The sequence below is a fragment of the Staurois parvus genome, unplaced genomic scaffold (genome assembly GCF_062004578.1).
Source record: "Staurois parvus isolate SC_StPar_1 unplaced genomic scaffold, SC_StPar_1.0 ptg002300l, whole genome shotgun sequence".
In the NCBI taxonomy this organism is placed as follows: Eukaryota; Metazoa; Chordata; class Amphibia; order Anura; family Ranidae; genus Staurois; species Staurois parvus.
The window spans coordinates 2534-21529 of NW_028320096.1; positions in this window are offsets into that span (position 1 = coordinate 2534).

Sequence of the window (18996 nt, forward strand, 5' to 3'; positions counted from 1 at the left end):
CGAGTTGGCCCTTGTGGTCACCGCTTTGAGGCGAGGGGCCATTTCTGCCATTTAGGATTTTTTTCCTTGTTTGAATCTCACCTACCCCGAGCACACAGCTGTTGAACTGCAGTTACTCTGCATGTTGGATACCCACACTGTTTTCCAGCACTAGTGTGAATATACAGTTTTCTCTGGACTTTCATTCATGGTTATATGTATATTTTACATTAATAGGAGTCATATTTTTTCATCTATATATTGGACACGTTTGTCGTGTTTTTACCCCTAGAGGGGTCACACGATTTATATTATCAGTACCCAAGTGGACTAGGGGTGGCTGGTTTGCTGTTTTTCCCAAATTGGGAAAGGGTTCACTTGTTAGAGTACAGGTCTCACCTGTTCACCATCAGCAGCACTTTATGCGAACTGATTGGATCAACACTTTGCATTGTCACTTTATTGATTCCATTTATTTTACCATGTGTATGCTCATTTTATATCTGCTGTGTTTTGTACTATATTGCTACCGCTTCACCATTTTTTACCATCCTGTTTACATGATAGGGGGCGCGCGGCGCGGTCCCGGTCGGTTTTTAACCACCGGAGCCCGGCGATTGCCAGTAAACACTGACTGAGCACGGCTGCATTGTTTTCAACGCAGCTCACCTCCCTATCAGTTTCCAGCACACTGTTCCAGCTTTCCAGCACAGTGTTTAACTGTAAAGCACACACCCCCCCTGCCCCATAGTAAAACACTCCCCTCACACAGTTAACCCTTTGATTGCCAAAAAATGTTAACCCCCTTCCTCCCCAGTGCCATTAGTACAGTATCAGTGCTTTTTTTTTTTTTTTTTTTAGCACTGATCACTGTATTGGTGTCACTGGGGATGTCAGTGACCCCAAGTCAGTTCCCCCCCAGTGTCAGAATGTCCGCCGCAGTCCCGCCATAAGTCGCTGATCGATGCCATTACCATAAAAAATCCAGTATCTATATCGCCATTTGTGCATGCTATAACTTTCACGTAAACATGTTGCATAATACCACGGGGGGGGGGGGGGAATTTGAGGCAGGATGGGGAAGATTGTACTTGGGGAGAGGATCTGCACTAGAAGCAGAGAGCAGATTTTTTCCAGGGAAGTGGTTCTGGGGATTTGTCCTGCAGGGTTTTGAAGAGGGGGGGAAAAGGGTTTGTACTGGGATGGAGTGGTGGGGTGGATTGGTGCTAGAAGTGGAGAAAGGATTTGTGCTGGGAGGGGATTTAAGGTGGGGTATTTGTGGCAGGATGAGGAGTTGTGCTGAGAGGAGTTATTTAGGGGCTGGAAGATCTGTGCTGGGAAGGGACATGAACAGAGTTAAGAAAAAGACCTTAATCCTAACTTCTACAAACCTATGAATACAGAATCAACCCCTTCAGTGCTAATTTTCAAGAAGTTCAGTGAATAGAATAGAAACAATATTTGTCTGATTGTTTGGGGTGGAATAGATCTGCACAAGAAGAAAATGAAGCTAAGTGTGAGGAGGAAGGGGCTGACAGTCTAAGTTTCTTAAAATATATATATTTTGTTTAGCCAAATTAGTTAACAAACATGGATGTTTGTTTAACCGCTTGCCGCCCTGCCACTGTGTATATACGTGTGCAGGGCGGCAGTGGAGTGCAAAACCACGTTTAAAAACGGGTTCCGCGCTCCCGACACTTTCGCCGGCAGGGGGCGCGCGCGCGCGCGCTCCCGCCGACCCGCGGGTGATCCGATTCGATCCAGGAGGGATCAATCATTAGATTTCAGCCAGTGATTTCTGGCTGAAATCGGATGATCGGTCCCTGTCCTATCCTGTCCTGTGTTGATATTTACACAGGGCAGGATATGATGTCATTCTTCTCTGCCTGGACACATTCCGTTCCAGACAGAGAAGAAGAGACATTTAAACGTGAGTAAAACAGCACACTGACAGTTAGAACACAGTCTAGGACACATTTAACCCCCTGATTGCCCCCCCCCCAGTTAACCCTTCACTGCCCTGTCACCAGTGTCACTGATCAGTGAAGCGATTTTTATTGATCACTGTATCAGTGTCGCTGGCGACTTCCAATAGTGCTAGCGCCCCTCCCAGATAGCGCCAGTTTGCCCCCCAGTACACCAATAAAGCCATTTAACCCCTTAATTCCCCCCCCCCACCCCCCCAGTTAACCCCTTAACTGCCCTGTCACCAGTGTCACTGATCAGTGAAGCGATTTTTACTGATCACTGTATCAGTGTCGCTGGCGACTTCCGATAGTGTTAGCGCCCCTCCCATATAGCGCCAGATTGCCCACTAATACACCAGTAGTCCCGTCTAACCCCTTGATCGCCCCCCCCCCCTGAGTTGACCCCTTCACTGCCCTGTCACCAGTGTCACTGATCAGTGAACCAATTTTTACTGATCACTGTATCAGTGTCGCAGGCGACTTCCGTTAGTGTTAGCGCCCCTCCCAGATAGCGCCAGATTGCCCGCTAATACACCAGTAGTCCCGTCTAACCCCTTGATCGCGCCCCCCCCCCCCCCCCCTGAGTTGACCCCTTCACTGCCCTGTCACCAGTGTCACTGATCAGTGAACCAATTTTTACTGATCACTGTATCAGTGTCGCTGGCGACTTCCAATAGTGTTAGCGCCCCTCCCAGATAGCGCCAGTTTACCCGCCAGTACATCAGTAATCCCATTTAACCCCTTGATCGCCCCCCCCCCCCCCCAGTTAACCCCTTCACTGCCCTGTCACCAGTGTCATTGATTACAGTGAACAGATTTTTACTGATCACTGTATTGGTACTGGTGACTTGGTACTGGTGACTTCCGATAGTTTTAGCGCCCCTCCCAGATAGCACCAGTTTGCCCGCTAGTACACAAATAATCACATTTGACCCCTTGATTGCCTGGAACACGCTTACTTGCACGCTAAACCTTCATTGCTAGTATAGTGTCTGATTGGATCAATATCTTTGATCAGATCAGCGCTATACCAGCATTCACATTACTTTAGTATCCCCAAAAACGCAGTGTTAGCGGGATCAGCCCCAACACCTGCCAGCACCTGCGTTTAGCCCCTACGCCCCCCCCTTCTCCCCCGGCAAGTGCAGTGTCAGTAGATAACTGTCACTTGATACATATTACACACAAAACCGCAGTGTTCACAGAATCAGGCCTGATATCTGTTAGCACTTGTCGGTAAATTTTTTGTAGCGGTTCAAGCAGTCCCTGACAGCCAGGCGCTCTTTTTCCCGTGAGTCGCACTAGGTACCTGTAAATTTAGTGGCCAAAATGTCTAAGCAAAGGTACACTAGTGAAGAGGCCTATAGGATTCTGAGCATGTCAAGTGAGAGCGAAGGGGAAAACTCACTGGCAGAACCAGGCTCAGAATACGAACCTATAGACAGCAGCGGCACCCTGACAGCTAGCTCAGACGACGAGGAAGTGGTCCCTGCTAAGGTCAGGCGTACCCGATCCCATTCACAGGTTGCTGAGGTGGTACAAATGCATGATGACTCTCATATGCAGCAGAGTGCCAGTACTAGTGCCGCAGTATCTTTTGGTGAACTGGCGAGCACCAGCGGCCTAGTACGTCCTGGTCGTAGGCATACCAGCACTGCAGTATCACTTGGTGACGTGGCGAGTCCCATAAGTGCAGTACAAGCTGGTGCGGTGGCGAGCACAAGTAGTGTCCTGTGGCCACCAAGAATTCGCAGACAGGCCCATAGAGCCCCTAGTGTCCTTCCGGATGTGCTTGCAAATCCCGATTGGCAGCCCACAAATTCTGCAGCACCCGTACTTCCCCCATTCACTGCCCAACCCGGAATTCAGGTGGAAACAGCAAATTTAAACACTCCCCTTAATTTTTTTGAGCTGTTTTTCACAGAAGATCTTTATGCATTGATTGTGGATCAAAGCAATTTATATGCACGCCAATTTATCGCCGCCAACCCAAATTCAAACCTTGCCAGACCATTCGCATGGAAACCCATTACGGTTTCCGAATTTAAAGTTTTTTTGGGCCTAACCCTCAACATGGGCATTAATGATAAAAATCAATTGCGGTTGTATTGGTCCACCGACCCTCTTGTTCACATGTCCGTGTTCTCTGCTGCCATGGCCAGGCATAGATATGAGACGATAAGGCGTTTTATGCACTTCTACGACAACTCACTCAGTCGTCCTCAGGGTGACCCTGAATTTGACCGGCTCCACAAAATTCGGCCCCTCGTAAATCACTTTAACCAAAAATTTGCAGATGTGTATACTCCCCAGAAAAACATCTGCATCGATGAGTCCCTCATTCAATATTCTGCCCGCCTTGTAATCAAACAATATCTCCCCAGCAAGCGTGCCAGATATGGGATCAAGATGTATAAGACCTGTGAGAGGGCAACAGACTATACATGTAAGTTTCGGATTTACGAGGGAAAAGATAGTTACTTGGAGCCCCCCGGATGCCCAGACTACATGGGGAGCAGTGGCAAGATAGTTTGGGACTTGGCGTCATCCTATTTCCATATGGGGTACCACTTATACGTGGACAATTTTTATTCAAGCGTGCCACTATTTAGACATTTGTTCAATTTGGGAATTTGCACATGTGGCACTGTGCGATCTAATCGCCGAGGCTTCCCCCAACGGCTTGTAAATACCCGTCTTAAAAAGGGGGAAAAAGCCTGCTTGAGAAATGAAGAATTGCTCGCAGTGAAGTGGAAGGACAAACGGGATGTTTACCTCCTGTCTTCCATTCACGCAGATATGACCGTCCAAATTACCACGGCAGCTGGTGTTGTTGAGAAGCCCCTCTGTGTCCACGATTATAACCTTAACATGGGAGGGGTGGACTTCAATGACCAGATGATGCAGCCGTATTTAGTTTCCCGAAAATCCAAACGCTGGTACATAAAAGTGTCAGTTTATTTATTTCAATTGGCTCTATATAATGCTTTTGTTCTCTATAAAGCAACTGGACATAGTGGATCATACCTAAATTTCCAGTTAGAGAACATCAGGGCCCTTTTGTATCCAGAAGGTGCTGCGCCCCAAATCCCTCTCCCAGATGCAGTTAGCCGTCTGCATGAGAGACATTTTCTCAATACCATTCCTGGTACCCCAACCCAAAGAAGACCCCAAAAAAGATGTCGTGTCTGCAGCAAACGTGGAATTAGGCGTGACAGCCGCTATTGTTGTCCCTCCTGTCCTGGCCAACCTGGCCTCTGCATCAAGCCCTGCTTCCGCCTCTACCATACACTAGTGAACTATTAGTATAGGGTACAGCACGGCACAGATCAGGGCACATTTACACAGGGTCTCAAAAGATGTTAGGTAGTCAGGAAACTGGCTATCGCATTTGGAGAGACCCTACCAGCTGTTTAAATGTTTGAAGTTTGGAAAAAAAAAGTTAAAAAAAATAAAAAAAATAAATAAAAGTACAAATACCCCCCAAAAAAATAAAAAAATATAAAAACCAAAAATAGTTATAGTTTTTTTTGTTGTTGTCATTTTTGTGATTGTTCGACTTTCACTGGTTTATTGTTGTTTTATTGTTAACCATTTCTGTTTGCAGGAATGCTTTCAGCTGCAGCGTTGACCTGTTTATTCTGACAGCAACAGGAACTTGCTCTCAGAATAGACATAAGTCAGCGTGGGCAGCGCTGTTGGATGAGATTTTTCATCCGCAGTTAAAAAAAAGAGAATATATGCCAAAGCATGGGGGCCTGGGGTGGCCAGTGGGTGGATGGCCCCTATGCTTCGGCATATATATTTTATATTTGTTGGCACATTTCATGTGTGCCCACCATTAGAAGTGGGTGGATTGAGGGAGGTTTCTAATGGTGGGCATACCACCACACACTTTTCCTTATAAAGTTGTTTTATTGAGTTTATGTTTTATTGTTAACCATTGTTGATTTCTTTGCAGGAACGTCAAACTGCAGCACTGACCTGTTTATTATGACAGCAACAGGGTCTTGCTTTCAGAATAGACATAAGTAGGTGTGTGCAGTGCTGTCGGATGAGATTTTTCATCCGCAGTTAAAAAAAAGAGAATGTATGCCAAAGCATGGGGGCCTGGGGTGGCCAGTGGGTGGATGGCCCCCATGCTTTGGCATATATATTTTATATTTGTTGGCACATTTCATATGTGCCCACCATTAGAAGTGGGTGGATTGAGGGAGGTTTCTAATGGTGGGCATACCACACACTTTTTCTGGCAGAGATTTCTTCTCTTTTTTTTCATTCAGCCCACAGGCTGCATAAAGAAAAAAAGAACATAGCATATACACCCAACAAGGACCAGTGACGTATTGGTACATCACTGGACTTTGAATGGTTATACCAGGGTGATGCCTGCAGCTGCATGCATCATCCTGGTTTTATTTTTTTCAGCCGGCAATGGGCTTTCATGTAAAAGCATTCCTAGTGGTTAATTAGCTGCAGAATTGCCTTTACAAGCAGCGGGAGAAAATGGCCCCCCCTCCCCCTCCCTGAGATAGCATTAAAAGTGATTAAAAAATAAATAAATTAAAGGGACAGTGTAAAAATAATTAAATAAATCAGAAAAAAAGAAAAAAAAAAAAAAGAAAAAAAAAAAAAGGACCCTCGCCCATCCGCGCACGCGCACACCTGCGGTCGTGAGCGTTGACCCTTTCCCAGTATGGAAACAGCGATTGCACCATGCATGTGAGGTGTCGCCACGAACGTCAGAACAAGGGCAGTAATTATAGCTCTAGACCTCCTCTGTAAATCTAAAATGGTAGCTTGTAAAGGCTTTTAAAGCGTTGCCTATAGATATTAAAAATGTATGCAGTTTGTCGCCATTGCACAGGGCATGCGTAATTTTAAAGCATGTCATGTTTGGTATCTATTTACTCAGCATAGCATCATCTTTTATATCATACCAAATAATTGGCCAATATATTGTAATTTTGTGCATTAAAATTAAAAAAGTGTATATTTTTCAAAAAAATTGCGTTTGAAAAATCGCTGTGTAAGTAATATGTGAGATAAAAAATTGTACCACCCACCATTTTATTTACTAGGGTGTCTGCTCTAAGAAAATATATAATGTTTGGGGGTTCACTTTAATTTCCTAGCAAAAATACAGATTTTTTTAATGTGAACAAAAAGTGTCAGAAAAGGCTTGGTCTTCAGGTGGTTAGAAGAGTGAGTGATGTGTGGCATAAACCTCTAATGCTGGGCATAAAATGCCCCCACCCCTCAAAATGACCCCTTTTTGGAAAGTAGACACCCCAAACTATTTGCTGAGAGGCATGTTGAATCAATAGAAGAATTTATTTTTTTACCACAAGTTTTTGGAAAATGAAGAAAGAAAATAAAAATATATTTTTTCTTTTCTTTTTTATATTTCAAAACCTTGTGAGAAAAAATTAGATCTGCAAAATACTTACCATGCCTCTTTTTAAATTCCTTGGAGTGTCTACTTTCCAAAAAGGGGTCATTTGGGGGGGTTTGGTGCTATCCTGGCATGTCAGGGCCTCCAAAACTGTGATAGGTAGTGGGGAAGTGAAATGAAGAAGTTACGCACTTTCAGGCTTTCAAAGTGCTCATTGGATTTCAGGCTCCTGTATGTGGCTAGGCTCCCAAAAAGTGTCATGTGTGGTATCCTCATACTCGGTAGAAGTAGCAGAATGTATTTTGGGGTATAATTCCACATATACCCATGGCTTGTGCAAGAAATAAATCATTTAAATGACAATTTTGTGTAAAAAAAAAAACAAAAAAAAAGTTTTTGTCATTTTCCAGAAACTTGTGGAAAAAAAATAAATCTTCCATGGACACAATATGTCTCTCAGCAGATAGCTTAGGGTGTCTGCTTTCCAAAAAGGGGTCATTTGGGGGTGTTTGTTCTATCCTGGTATTTTAGCACCTCAAGAGATGTGATGGGCGGTCAGAAAGTAAAAGCTGTGTAAATTTCAAATTATCTATACCATAGTTTGTAGACGCTATAACGTTCACACAAAGCAATCAATATACACTTATTGGGATTTTTTTTACCAAAAACATGTAGCAGAATACATTTTGGCTTAAATTTATGACTAACTTTGAGTTTACGATATATTTTTTATAGCTGAAAGTAGAAAAAATTGTTTTTTTTTCAAGATTTTCGTGTTTTTTTGTTTATAGCGCCAAAAATAAAAAGCGCACAGGTGATCAAATACCACCAAAAGAAAGCTCTATTTGTGCGAAAAAAAGGACGTAAATTTCGATTGGGTACAGCATTGCATGACCGCGCAATTATCATTTGAATTAGTGCAGCGCTGTATAGCAAAAAAAGGCCTGGTCATTAAGGGGGGTAAATCCTCTGGGGCTCAAGTGGTTAAGCAAATAACATATGCTGTAATGTTATTGTTTCAGTTGAATAAATCTATTTAAATTGTTATTATTAAGGGATTGATTATTTTTCTCCTTCCCAAGTACAACAGAAAAGTTGTCCAAATATGAATGATTAACCTATTAAACTGGGGATAAAAAAACTAATATGAAAAGTTGTTATTCTAAAAATCTTCATCTACTTGCATATTAAAGTTATACCAGCAAGAATTAGTCTATGTAGAAAACTATGATTTAAATCAAGCCTTACTGACTAGTGATTTAAATAGTGATTTAAATCAGTTTGATTTAAATCAAATCCACCCTGGTGCTGCAGCTGAATGGCATTCCTGCAAAGGAAGCAGCAATGGTAAACAGTAAAACTTTAATTCAACAACAAAAATGACAACTATTTTTGGTGTTCTACTTTTTCTTTTTTAAACTTCCAGATGTTAGGGACTCTCAAAATTAGATTTACTGACTACCTAACATCTTTCAAGACATTGTGTAAAGGTCTACCCTAGACTGTGCTGTGCTGTACCATAAACTAATAGCCCACTAGTGTATGGTAGCGACGGAAGCAGTTCTTGAGACAGGGACCAGGTTGGCCAGGACAGGAAGGACAAAAAAAAAAAAAAATCGGGTGTCATGCCTAATTCCGTGTCTGCTACAGTCATGACATCTTTTTTGGGGTGTCCTTTGGGTTGGTGTAGCAGGAATGGCATCGGGAAAATGCAGCTAGCTAACTGCATCTGGCTTGGGGGTTTGGGCCACAGCACCTTCTGGATACAAAAGGGCCATTCCTGGAATTTTAGGAAGGATCCACTACGTCCAGTTGCTTTGTAAAGCGTTATATGGAGCCAATTGAAATAAACAGACATTTTTTTTGTACCAACGTCTGGCTTTATTGCAAACTAAGTATGGCTTCATCATCTGGTCATTGAAGTTCACCCCTCCCATGTTAAGGTTATAGTTAGAGATGAGCGAAGTATTCAAAAATTCGATTCGACTGATTCGGCGAATTCGTGGAAAAATTTCGATTCGAGTCGAATATATTCGCTGCGAATTTAACTTATAAAAGGGTGTTTCTAGGCTTCAGAGAGCCTTTATATTAGTGCAGAACACTGTACCTTTAATTTAAATGCCCTTGGAGTCTGCTGGGGAAGAGAAATAATACTGACAGTCAGTATGACATGCAGATGAGTGCCGTCGATCTTAGAATCACCGCACACTTCACTCATTTGGGCAGTCACGGGGCCAAAACCAGAGTGTGGAGCCACAGTGTGGCGGTGGAGGCAGCAGCAATGGGAGGCCATACAGCACCCTATGACAAAAATGGAAACCACCAGCAGTGTGAGGAGACCTGAAAGTGGCACATGGCAGAGTGTGGCGATGGAGACAGCAGCAATGGGAGGCCGTACAGGGACCCATGACACACTCTGGACGTGGCAGCAGCATGAGGAGGCTGTACAGGGGCCGATGACAGATTACGGGCCTGGCAGCAGCATGAGTAGTCGGTACGGGGGCCCATGGCAGATTAGGGGCCTGGCAGCAGCTATGGGAGGCCCGTAATCTGCCAGCACCCTAAGATAAAAAATGGAACACACCAGCAGTGTGAGGAGACCTGAAAGTGGCACATGGCAGAGTGTGGCGATGGAGACAGCAGCAATGGGAGGCCGTACAGGGACCCATGAGAGACTCTGGACCTGGCAGCAGCATGAGGAGGCGGTATAGGGGCCCATGGCAGATTAGGGGCCTGGCAGCAGCTATGGGAGGCCCGTAATCTGCCAGCACCCTATGACAAAAAATGGAACACACCAGCAGTGTGAGGAGACCTGAAAGTGGCACATGTTTGGGGCATGATTCATGGCGGATTTAGTCAGTTGTGTCAGGAACTGGTGGTTTGAAATCCAGACTAATCCACGCCTGATTCATTTTCACAAACGTGAGTCTCTCCACACTTTGGGTGGACAGTCATGTCCTCCGCGGAGTTGCAATACCTCCTGCCGCACTAAACACGCGCTCCGATGCCACGCTACTGGCCGGGCATGACAGCCTTTCAAGGGCAAATTCAGCTAGTTGGGGCCAAAGGTCAAGTTTCGTTGCCCAGTAGTCAAGGGGATTGTCTACCTCGGTTGGCAGGGTGCTGTCCAAGTAGGCCTAAGCCTGTTGTTTGAGGTCCTGCTCTAGGTCCACCTGATGCTGCTGCTGCTGCGGCTGGTTAGTAGTTTCCTCACTGCGCTGGTGAAGAAAGCTACTCATCGACTGCAGACTGAGGCAGCTGCTGCTGGTGGAGCTACCACTGCTCCTACCACCCCACCCCTCCCCTGCTGCCATGGCAGCGGAACGCGAGCGCACAGGGCCCACAGTGTCTGAGGATGGACATTGGCGCAGACAGGCAGAGACCAGCTGACTACATAGGTGGTTTTTATAGTACGTTATTTTGGCCTCCCTCTCAGCAGGTGTGAAAAAGGCCACCATTTTTGAACGGTAGCGAGGGTCCAACAAGGTGGACAGCCAAAAGTCATCCCTCTGTCTGATGGTTATTATTCGGCTGTCGGTACGCAAGCAAGCGAGCATGCTATGGGCCATTTGTGCCAAGGAATGCGAGGGACTCCCTGCCTCCATCTCCACAGCATACTGCCACGGTGCGTGGGTCCTCTGTCTCCTCTTCCTCCTCCTCTACCAGATGCTCCTGCTCCTCCACTCCTGTCCGCTGAGTGGAAAAACCACCCATTTCACTCAATAATTCCTGAGCACCAATGTCCTCCTCTACCTCCTCCTCTTCTTCCTGTCCTGCCCCCACAGGGGTCATGTGGCGTTGAGATCTGTGCGCCACGTCTACCGCACCCTGACCAGCCATTGTTAACAGCATTTGTTCCAGGACGTGCAACAGAGGAATGACGTCGTTCATCCCATAGTCCTGCCGACTCACGAATAGCGTGGCCTCCTCAAAGGGCCTGAGCAAGCGCAGGTGTCACGCATGAGCTGCCAATGGCTGACATCTAAGTTACACAGGGAGTACCTTTATCCGCTTTTAACATCAGGAAATCTGTGATGGCCTTTTGCTGTTCGTAAAGGCGGTCTAACATATGTAGGGTTGAATTCCACCTTGTTGCAACGTCACAGCATGAGGAGTCGGTACGGGGGCCCATGGCAGATTACGGGCCTGGCAGCAGCAATGGGAGGCCCGTAATCTGCCAGCACCCTATGACAAAAAATGTAACACACCAGCAGTGTGTGAGGAGACCTGAAAGTGGCCATGGCAGAGTGTGGCGATGGAGACAGCAGCAATGGGAGGCCGTACAGGGACCCATGACAGACTCTGGACTTGGCAGCAGCATGAGGAGGCGGTATAGGGGCCCATGGCAGATTAGGGGCCTGGCAGCAGCTATGGGAGGCCCGTAATCTGCCAGCACCCTATGTCAAAAAATTGAACACACCAGCAGTGTGTGAGGAGACCTGAAAGTGGCACATGGCAGAGTGTGGCGATGGAGACAGCAGCAATGGGAGGCCGTACAGGGACCCATGACAGACTCTGGACTTGGCAGCAGCATGAGGAGGCGGTATAGGGGCCCATGGCAGATTAGGGGCCTGGCAGCAGCTATGGGAGGCCCGTAATCTGCCAGCACCCTATGTCAAAAAATTGAACACACCAGCAGTGCGAGGAGACCTGAAAGTGGCACATGGCATGAGACACTGTAGACCTGGCAGCAGCATGAGGAGGCGGTACAGGGGCCCATGGCAGATTAGGGGCCTGGCAGCAGCTATAGGAGGCCCGTAATCTGCCAGCACCCTATGACAAAAAATGGAACACACCAGCAGTGTGAGGAGACCTGAAAGTGGCACATGGCATGAGACACTGTGGACCTGGCAGCAGCATGAGGAGGCGGTACAGGGGCCCATGGCAGATTAGGGGCCTGGCAGCAGCTATGGGAGGCCCGTAATCTGCCAGCACCCTATGTCAAAAAATTGAACACACCAGCAGTGTGTGAGGAGACCTGAAAGTGGCCATGGCAGAGTGTGGCGATGGAGACAGCAGCAATGGGAGGCCGTACAGGGACCCATGACAGACTCTGGACTTGGCAGCAGCATGAGGAGGCGGTATAAGGGCCCATGGCAGAATAGGGGCCTGGCAGCAGCTATAGGAGGCCCGTAATCTGCCAGCACCCTATGACAAAAAATGGAACACACCAGCAGTGTGAGGAGACCTGAAAGTGGCACATGGCATGAGACACTGTGGACCTGGCAGCAGCATGAGGAGTCGGTACAGGGGCCCATGGCAGATTAGGGGCCTGGCAGCAGCTATGGGAGGCCCGTAATCTGCCAGCACCCTATGTCAAAAAATTGAACACACCAGCAGTGTGTGACGAGACCTGAAAGTGGCACATGGCAGAGTGTGGCGATGGAGACAGCAGCAATGGGAGGCCGTACAGGGACCCATGACAGACTCTAGACTTGGCAGCAGCATGAGGAGGCGGTATAGGGGCCCATGGCAGATTAGGGGCCTGGCAGCAGCTATGGGAGGCCCGTAATCTGCCAGCACCCTATGTCAAAAAATTGAACACACCAGCAGTGTGAGGAGACCTGAAAGTGGCACATGGCATGAGACACTGTGGACCTGGCAGCAGCATGAGGAGGCGGTACAGGGGCCCATGGCAGATTAGGGGCCTGGCAGCAGCTATGGGAGGCCCGTAATCTGCCAGCACCCTATGACAAAAAATGGAACACACCAGCAGTGTGAGGAGACCTGAAAGTGGCACATGTTTGGGGCATGATTCATGGCGGATTTAGTCAGTTGTGTCAGGAACTGGTGGTTTGAAATCCAGACTAATCCACGCCTGATTCATTTTCACAAACGTGAGTCTCTCCACACTTTGGGTGGACAGTCGTGTCCTCCGCGGAGTTACAATACCTCCTGCCGCACTAAACACGCGCTCCGATGCCACGCTACTGGCCGGGCATGACAGCCTTTCAAGGGCAAATTCAGCTAGTTGGGGCCAAAGGTCAAGTTTTGTTGCCCAGTAGTCAAGGGGATTGTCTACCTCGGTTGGCAGGGTGCTGTCCAAGTAGGCCCAAGCCTGTTGTTTGAGGTCCTGCTCCAGGTCCACCTGATGCTGCTGCTGCTGCTGCGGCTGGTTAGTAGTTTCCTCACTGCGCTGGTGAAGAAAGCTACTCATCATCGACTGCAGACTGAGGCAGCCGCTGCTGGTGGAGCTGCCACTGCTCCTACCACCCCACCCCTCCCCTGCTGCCATGGCAGCGGAACGCGAGCGCACAGGGCCCACAGTGTCTGAGGATGGACGTTGGCGCACAAAGGCAGAGACCAACTGACTATACATAGGTGGTTTTTATAGTACGTTATTTTGGCCTCCCTCTCAGCAGGTGTGAAAAAGGCCACCATTTTTGAACGGTAGCGAGGGTCCAACAAGGTGGACAGCCAAAAGTCATCCCTCTGTCTGATGGTTATTATTCAGCTGTCGCTACGCAAGCAACCGAGCATGCTATGGGCCATTTGTGCCAAGGAATGCGAGGGACTCCCTGCCTCCATCTCCACAGCATACTGCCACGGTGCATCTGGGTCCTCTGTCTCCTCCTCCTCTACCAGATGCTCCTGCTCCTCCACTCCTGTCCGCTGAGTGGAAAAACCACCCATTTCACTCAATAATTCCTGAGCACAAATGTCCTCCTCTACCTCCTCCTCTTCTTCCTGTCCTGCCCCCACAGGGGTCATGTGGCGTTGAGATCTGTGCGCCACGTCTACCGCACCCTGACCAGCCATTGTTAACAGCATTTGTTCCAGGACGTGCAACAGAGGAATGACGTCGTTCATCCCATAGTCCTGCCGACTCACGAATAGCGTGGCCTCCTCAAAGGGCCTGAGCAAGCGGCAGGTGTCACGCATGAGCTGCCAATGGCTGACATCGAAGTTACACAGGGGAGTACCTTTATCCGCTTGTAACATCAGGAAATCGGTGATGGCCTTTCGCTGTTCGTAAAGGCGGTCTAACATGTGTAGGGTTGAATTCCACCTTGTTGCAACGTCGCAGATCAGGCGATGCTGTGGAATTCCGTTCTGCCGCTGCAGCTCAAGGAGGGTGTGCTTTGCGGTGTAGGAATGGCTGAAATGCATGCAAAGTTTACTTGACATTTTAAGGATGTCTTGCAGTGGGATGGTGGATTTTAGGAACCGCTTGACAACCAGATTGAACACGTGAGCCATGCATGGCGCATGGCACAACCTTCCTTGACGCAGAGCAGACACCATGTTCTTTCCGTTGTCGGTCAACATGGTTCCGATTTTCAGTTTGCGCGGAGACAGCCATCTGTCGATTTCTCTGTTCATTACACTGAGAAGTTCCTCCCCTGTGTGACTACGTTCGCCAAGGCATACCAGGTGCAGCACAGCGTGACACCGTTGCGCCCTGCACATGTGATATGCCGGTCGGGTAATGGGACTTGGCACGGGGGTGGCGGCTGAGGACACGAAGGAAGAAGAGGTGGTAGAGGCGGACATCTTTTGTGGACCAAGGACGTGCAAACGTGGAGGCAAAAGCGGCGTGACCTGTCCAAGTTGCTGGTGCGGCTGTGACGGCACCACGTTCACCCAGTGGGCCGTAAATGACATGTACTGTCCCTGACCGTAGTTACAACTCCACACGTCGGCGCTGCCGTGCACTTTGGCAGAGACCGACATGCTCAAAGACTGGCCCACCATCTCTTCTACATGTGAATGCAGGGCTGGCACTGCCTTTTTGGCAAAGAAATGACGGCTTGGCACTCTCCACCGCGGCGCGGCACAAGCCATCATTTCTCGGAAAGGTGCTGAGTCCACCACTTGGAAAGGGAGGGACTGCAGCACCAGCAACTTGGACAGGAGGACGTTCAGCTTTTGCACCGTCGGGTGCGTGCTCGCAAACTGTTGTCTCTTGGAAACGGATTCCAAGAAAGACTGCTGACGGAATCCGTGAAGAGGAGTAGCAGGAGAAGGAGCATCTGAACGAGCGGAAGATGCCAACGAGCGACAACTCCCCTCAGCAGAGGTGTTGGAGCCTTGACTGGCTGATAGAGGGCGATTGACGTCGGGTGACGGAGCAAGTAACGGAGCGGGGGCTGGGGCGGGCAGAACCGCCGTATCTTTGTCACGGTTTTCCCAGGCCACCAAATGGCGACGCTGCATATGCTGCCGCAACGCTGTAGTCCCAACATGGGCCCCCTAGCCACGCTTGACTTTCTGGCCACATAGTCGACATACGGCTACGTTTACTTCCTCGGGCGGCTTGACGAAAAATTGCCACACCGCCGAGTAGGAAACTTTGCCCCCGATACTCCTCACTGGCTGACTGCTGCTTCCTCCGTGCACACCGGCACCACTACTGGCCGTGGTGGTAGGCTGCAGTGGAGCTGGTGCTGTACTCCGTGGCCGTTTGCCTCCACTGACACTGCTGCGACCCTGCTGCCTCCTGGGCAACCCACCGACTGTTTTGCTCGCTGCCAAGCTGCCACCCTCTTCTCCTGATGATGCGGAAGCAATAGCCTGATGACGACGAGGCTGCCAAGTGCGATCAGCCTCATCATCATCAATTAGGGTCTCCGCCTCACTACTAGCCCCCTCAGCTGCGTGTGGGTCAGGAGACAGACCTGTCTCTAGACCGGCTACCGAGCCACTCTCCTCGCCACTACTTCTTCGCCTGGCTGCTGAAGAGGCGGATGTCTCCCCCCGTTCCTGACCGCCCTCTGTTAGCTCTTCCTCACTGTACAGTGGGGCTGAGCCCACAGCATGCGATACTTCGCTTGGTGAGGGAACACCAAAGGACAGGGGCAGGTAGAGGACACGTGATTTCAGTGGGCTTGCTCCCGGGCCATGCCAACTAACGGTTGTGTCTGACGTACCCACCGACCGTTGGCTGTAGGTGTCAGAGGTGACCTGGGAAGAGGAAGACGACCGAGCCAACCAATCGATGACGGCAGGGTTGTCGGTGGAGACACGACCGCTGGATGACACTGGGAGCACTGGCCTCTGGCTGCGAATAGTGCTGCCTCGACCCCTTCCTCTGCTGCCACGTCTGCTCGCTCCTAAAACATTGCCTCCTCTGCCACTCCTCTGCATGTTGTCTGACATACTCTTTAATTAAACGATTCTGTGTCTGTCCCTCAGTAACGATTCGGTGTCTGTCCCTCAGTAACGATTCGGTGTCTGTCCCTCAGTAACGATTCGGTGTCTGTCCCTCAGTAACGATTCGGTGTCTGTCCCTCAGTAACGATTCGGTGTCTGTCCCTCAGTAACGATTCGGTGGCCCTCAGTAACGATTCTGTGGCCCTGAGTAACGATTCTGTGGCCCTGAGTAACGATTCTGTGGCCCTGAGTAACGATTCTGTGGCCCTGAGTAACGATTCTGTGGCCCTGAGTAACGATTCTGTGGCCCTAACGATTCTGTGGCCCTAACGATTCTGTGGCCCTAACGATTCTGTGGCCCTAACGATTCTGTGGCCCTGAGTAACGATTCTGTGGCCCTGAGTAACGATTCTGTGGCCCTGAGTAACGATTCTGTGGCCCTGAGTAACGATTCTGTGGCCCTAAGTAACGATTCTGTGGCCCTAAGTAACGATTCTGTGGCCCTAAGTAACGATTCTGTGGCCCTAAGTAACGATTCTGTGGCCCTAAGTAACGATTCTGTGGCCCTAAGTAACGATTCTGTGGCCCTCAGTAACAAATCTGTGTCCCTCACTAACAATTCTGTGTCTGTCCCTCAGTAACAATTCTGTGGCCCTAAGTAACGATTCTGTGGCCCTCAGTAACAATTCTGTATCCCTCAGTAACAATTCTGTCTGTCCCTGAGTAACAATTCTGTGTCCCTAACTAACAATTCTGTGGCCCTAACTAACAATTCTGTGGCCCTAACTAACAATTCTGTGGCCCTAACGATTCTGTGGCCCTAACGATTCTGTGGCCCTAACGATTCTGTGGCCCTAACGATTCTGTGGCCCTAACGATTCTGTGGCCCTATGTAACGTTTCTGTGGCCCTAAGTAACGATTCTGTGGCCCTAACTAACGATTCTGTGTCCCTAAGTAACGTTTCTCTGTCCCTAACTCTCTCCCTGCATACAGCCAGGTCTGCCTCTGTTGAATGACTGGAGGCAAATGGAGAATTCTAAAATGGCCGCCATTTATAGCTCGACCATTACACTGTGCTGGCTGGCTGGCTGGCTGCTGATTGGCTAATGCGATCACGTCATGAATGAATGCATTATGGGTCAGCGCGCCTTGTCTGCGCGCCTTCCCAGACATCCCCGCTCCGTCGCCGCACATGTCGCCGCCATTTTAGGAAAAATTTCCTAATATTCAAAACGAATTCCACTTCGCCTACTTCGATTCGCTCATCTCTAGTTATAGTCCTGGACTCAGAGGGGCTTCTCAAGAACACCAACTTAACACCAGCTACCCTGGAAATTTGGATGGTCAAGTCTGAGTGAATGGAAGACATGACAAAAACATCACTTTTGTCCTTCCACTTCACTACAATTTATCATTTCTAAAGAAGGCTCTCTCCCCCTAAGATGAGTATTTACAAGCCCCAAAGCCCCAGATATTAGGTTGCACGTGCCACATGCACCAATTCCAAGATTGTACAAATGTCTAAATAGTGGCACGCTTGAATAAAAATTGTCCACGAATAAGTGTACCCCATATGGAAAAAGGATGACACCGAGTCCCAAACTATCTTGCCACTGCTCCCCATGTAGTCTGGGCAACCGGGGGGCTCCACGTGTCTATCTTTTCCCCTTGTAAATCCAAAAATTACATGTATAGACTGTTGCCCTCTCATAGGTTTTATACATCTTGACCCCATATCTGGCACGCTTGCTGGTGAGAAATTGTTAAAATGCAAGGCGGCCAGAAAAACTAATGAGGGACACATCAACATATATGTTTTGCTGGGGAGTATAGACATCTGAAAATTTTTGGTTAAGGTGATTTACGAGTGGCCGAATTTTATGGAGCCAATCAAATTCTGGGTCACCCCGAAGACGACAGAGTGTATTGTCACTGAAAAGCATAAATCACATTATATTCTCATATCTATGCCTGGCCATGGCAGCAGAGAACACGGGCATATGATGAATCGGGTGCGTGGACCAATACTACTGCAATTCATTTTTTTAATAATGCCCATGTTGAGGATAAGGCCCAAAAAAACGTAAAATTCGGAAACAGTAATAGGTTTCCATGCAAATGGTCTGGCAAGGTTTGGGTTGGCAGCAATAAATTGCTGTGCATATAAATTCCTTTGATCCACAAGCAATGCATACAGATCTTCCGCGAAAAACAGCTCCAAAAAAAAATCAAGGGGAGTAGGTAAGTTTGCTGTTTCCACCTGAATTCCGGGTTGGACAGTGAATGGGGGGGGGGGGGGGGGGGGGGGGAGTATGGGAGCTGCAGAATTTGTGGGCTGCCAATCAAGATTTGCAAGCACATCTGGAAGGACCCTAGAGGTTCTACATGCCTGTGTTCAAATTCTTGGTGACTGCGGAACACTACTTGTGCTAGCCACCGCACCAGCTTGTACTGCACTTATGGGACTCGCCACATCACCAAGTAAGTATAAGACCAGGATGTACTAGGCCGCTGGTGCTCGCCAGTACACTAAGAGGTAGAGCGACATTAGTACTGGCACT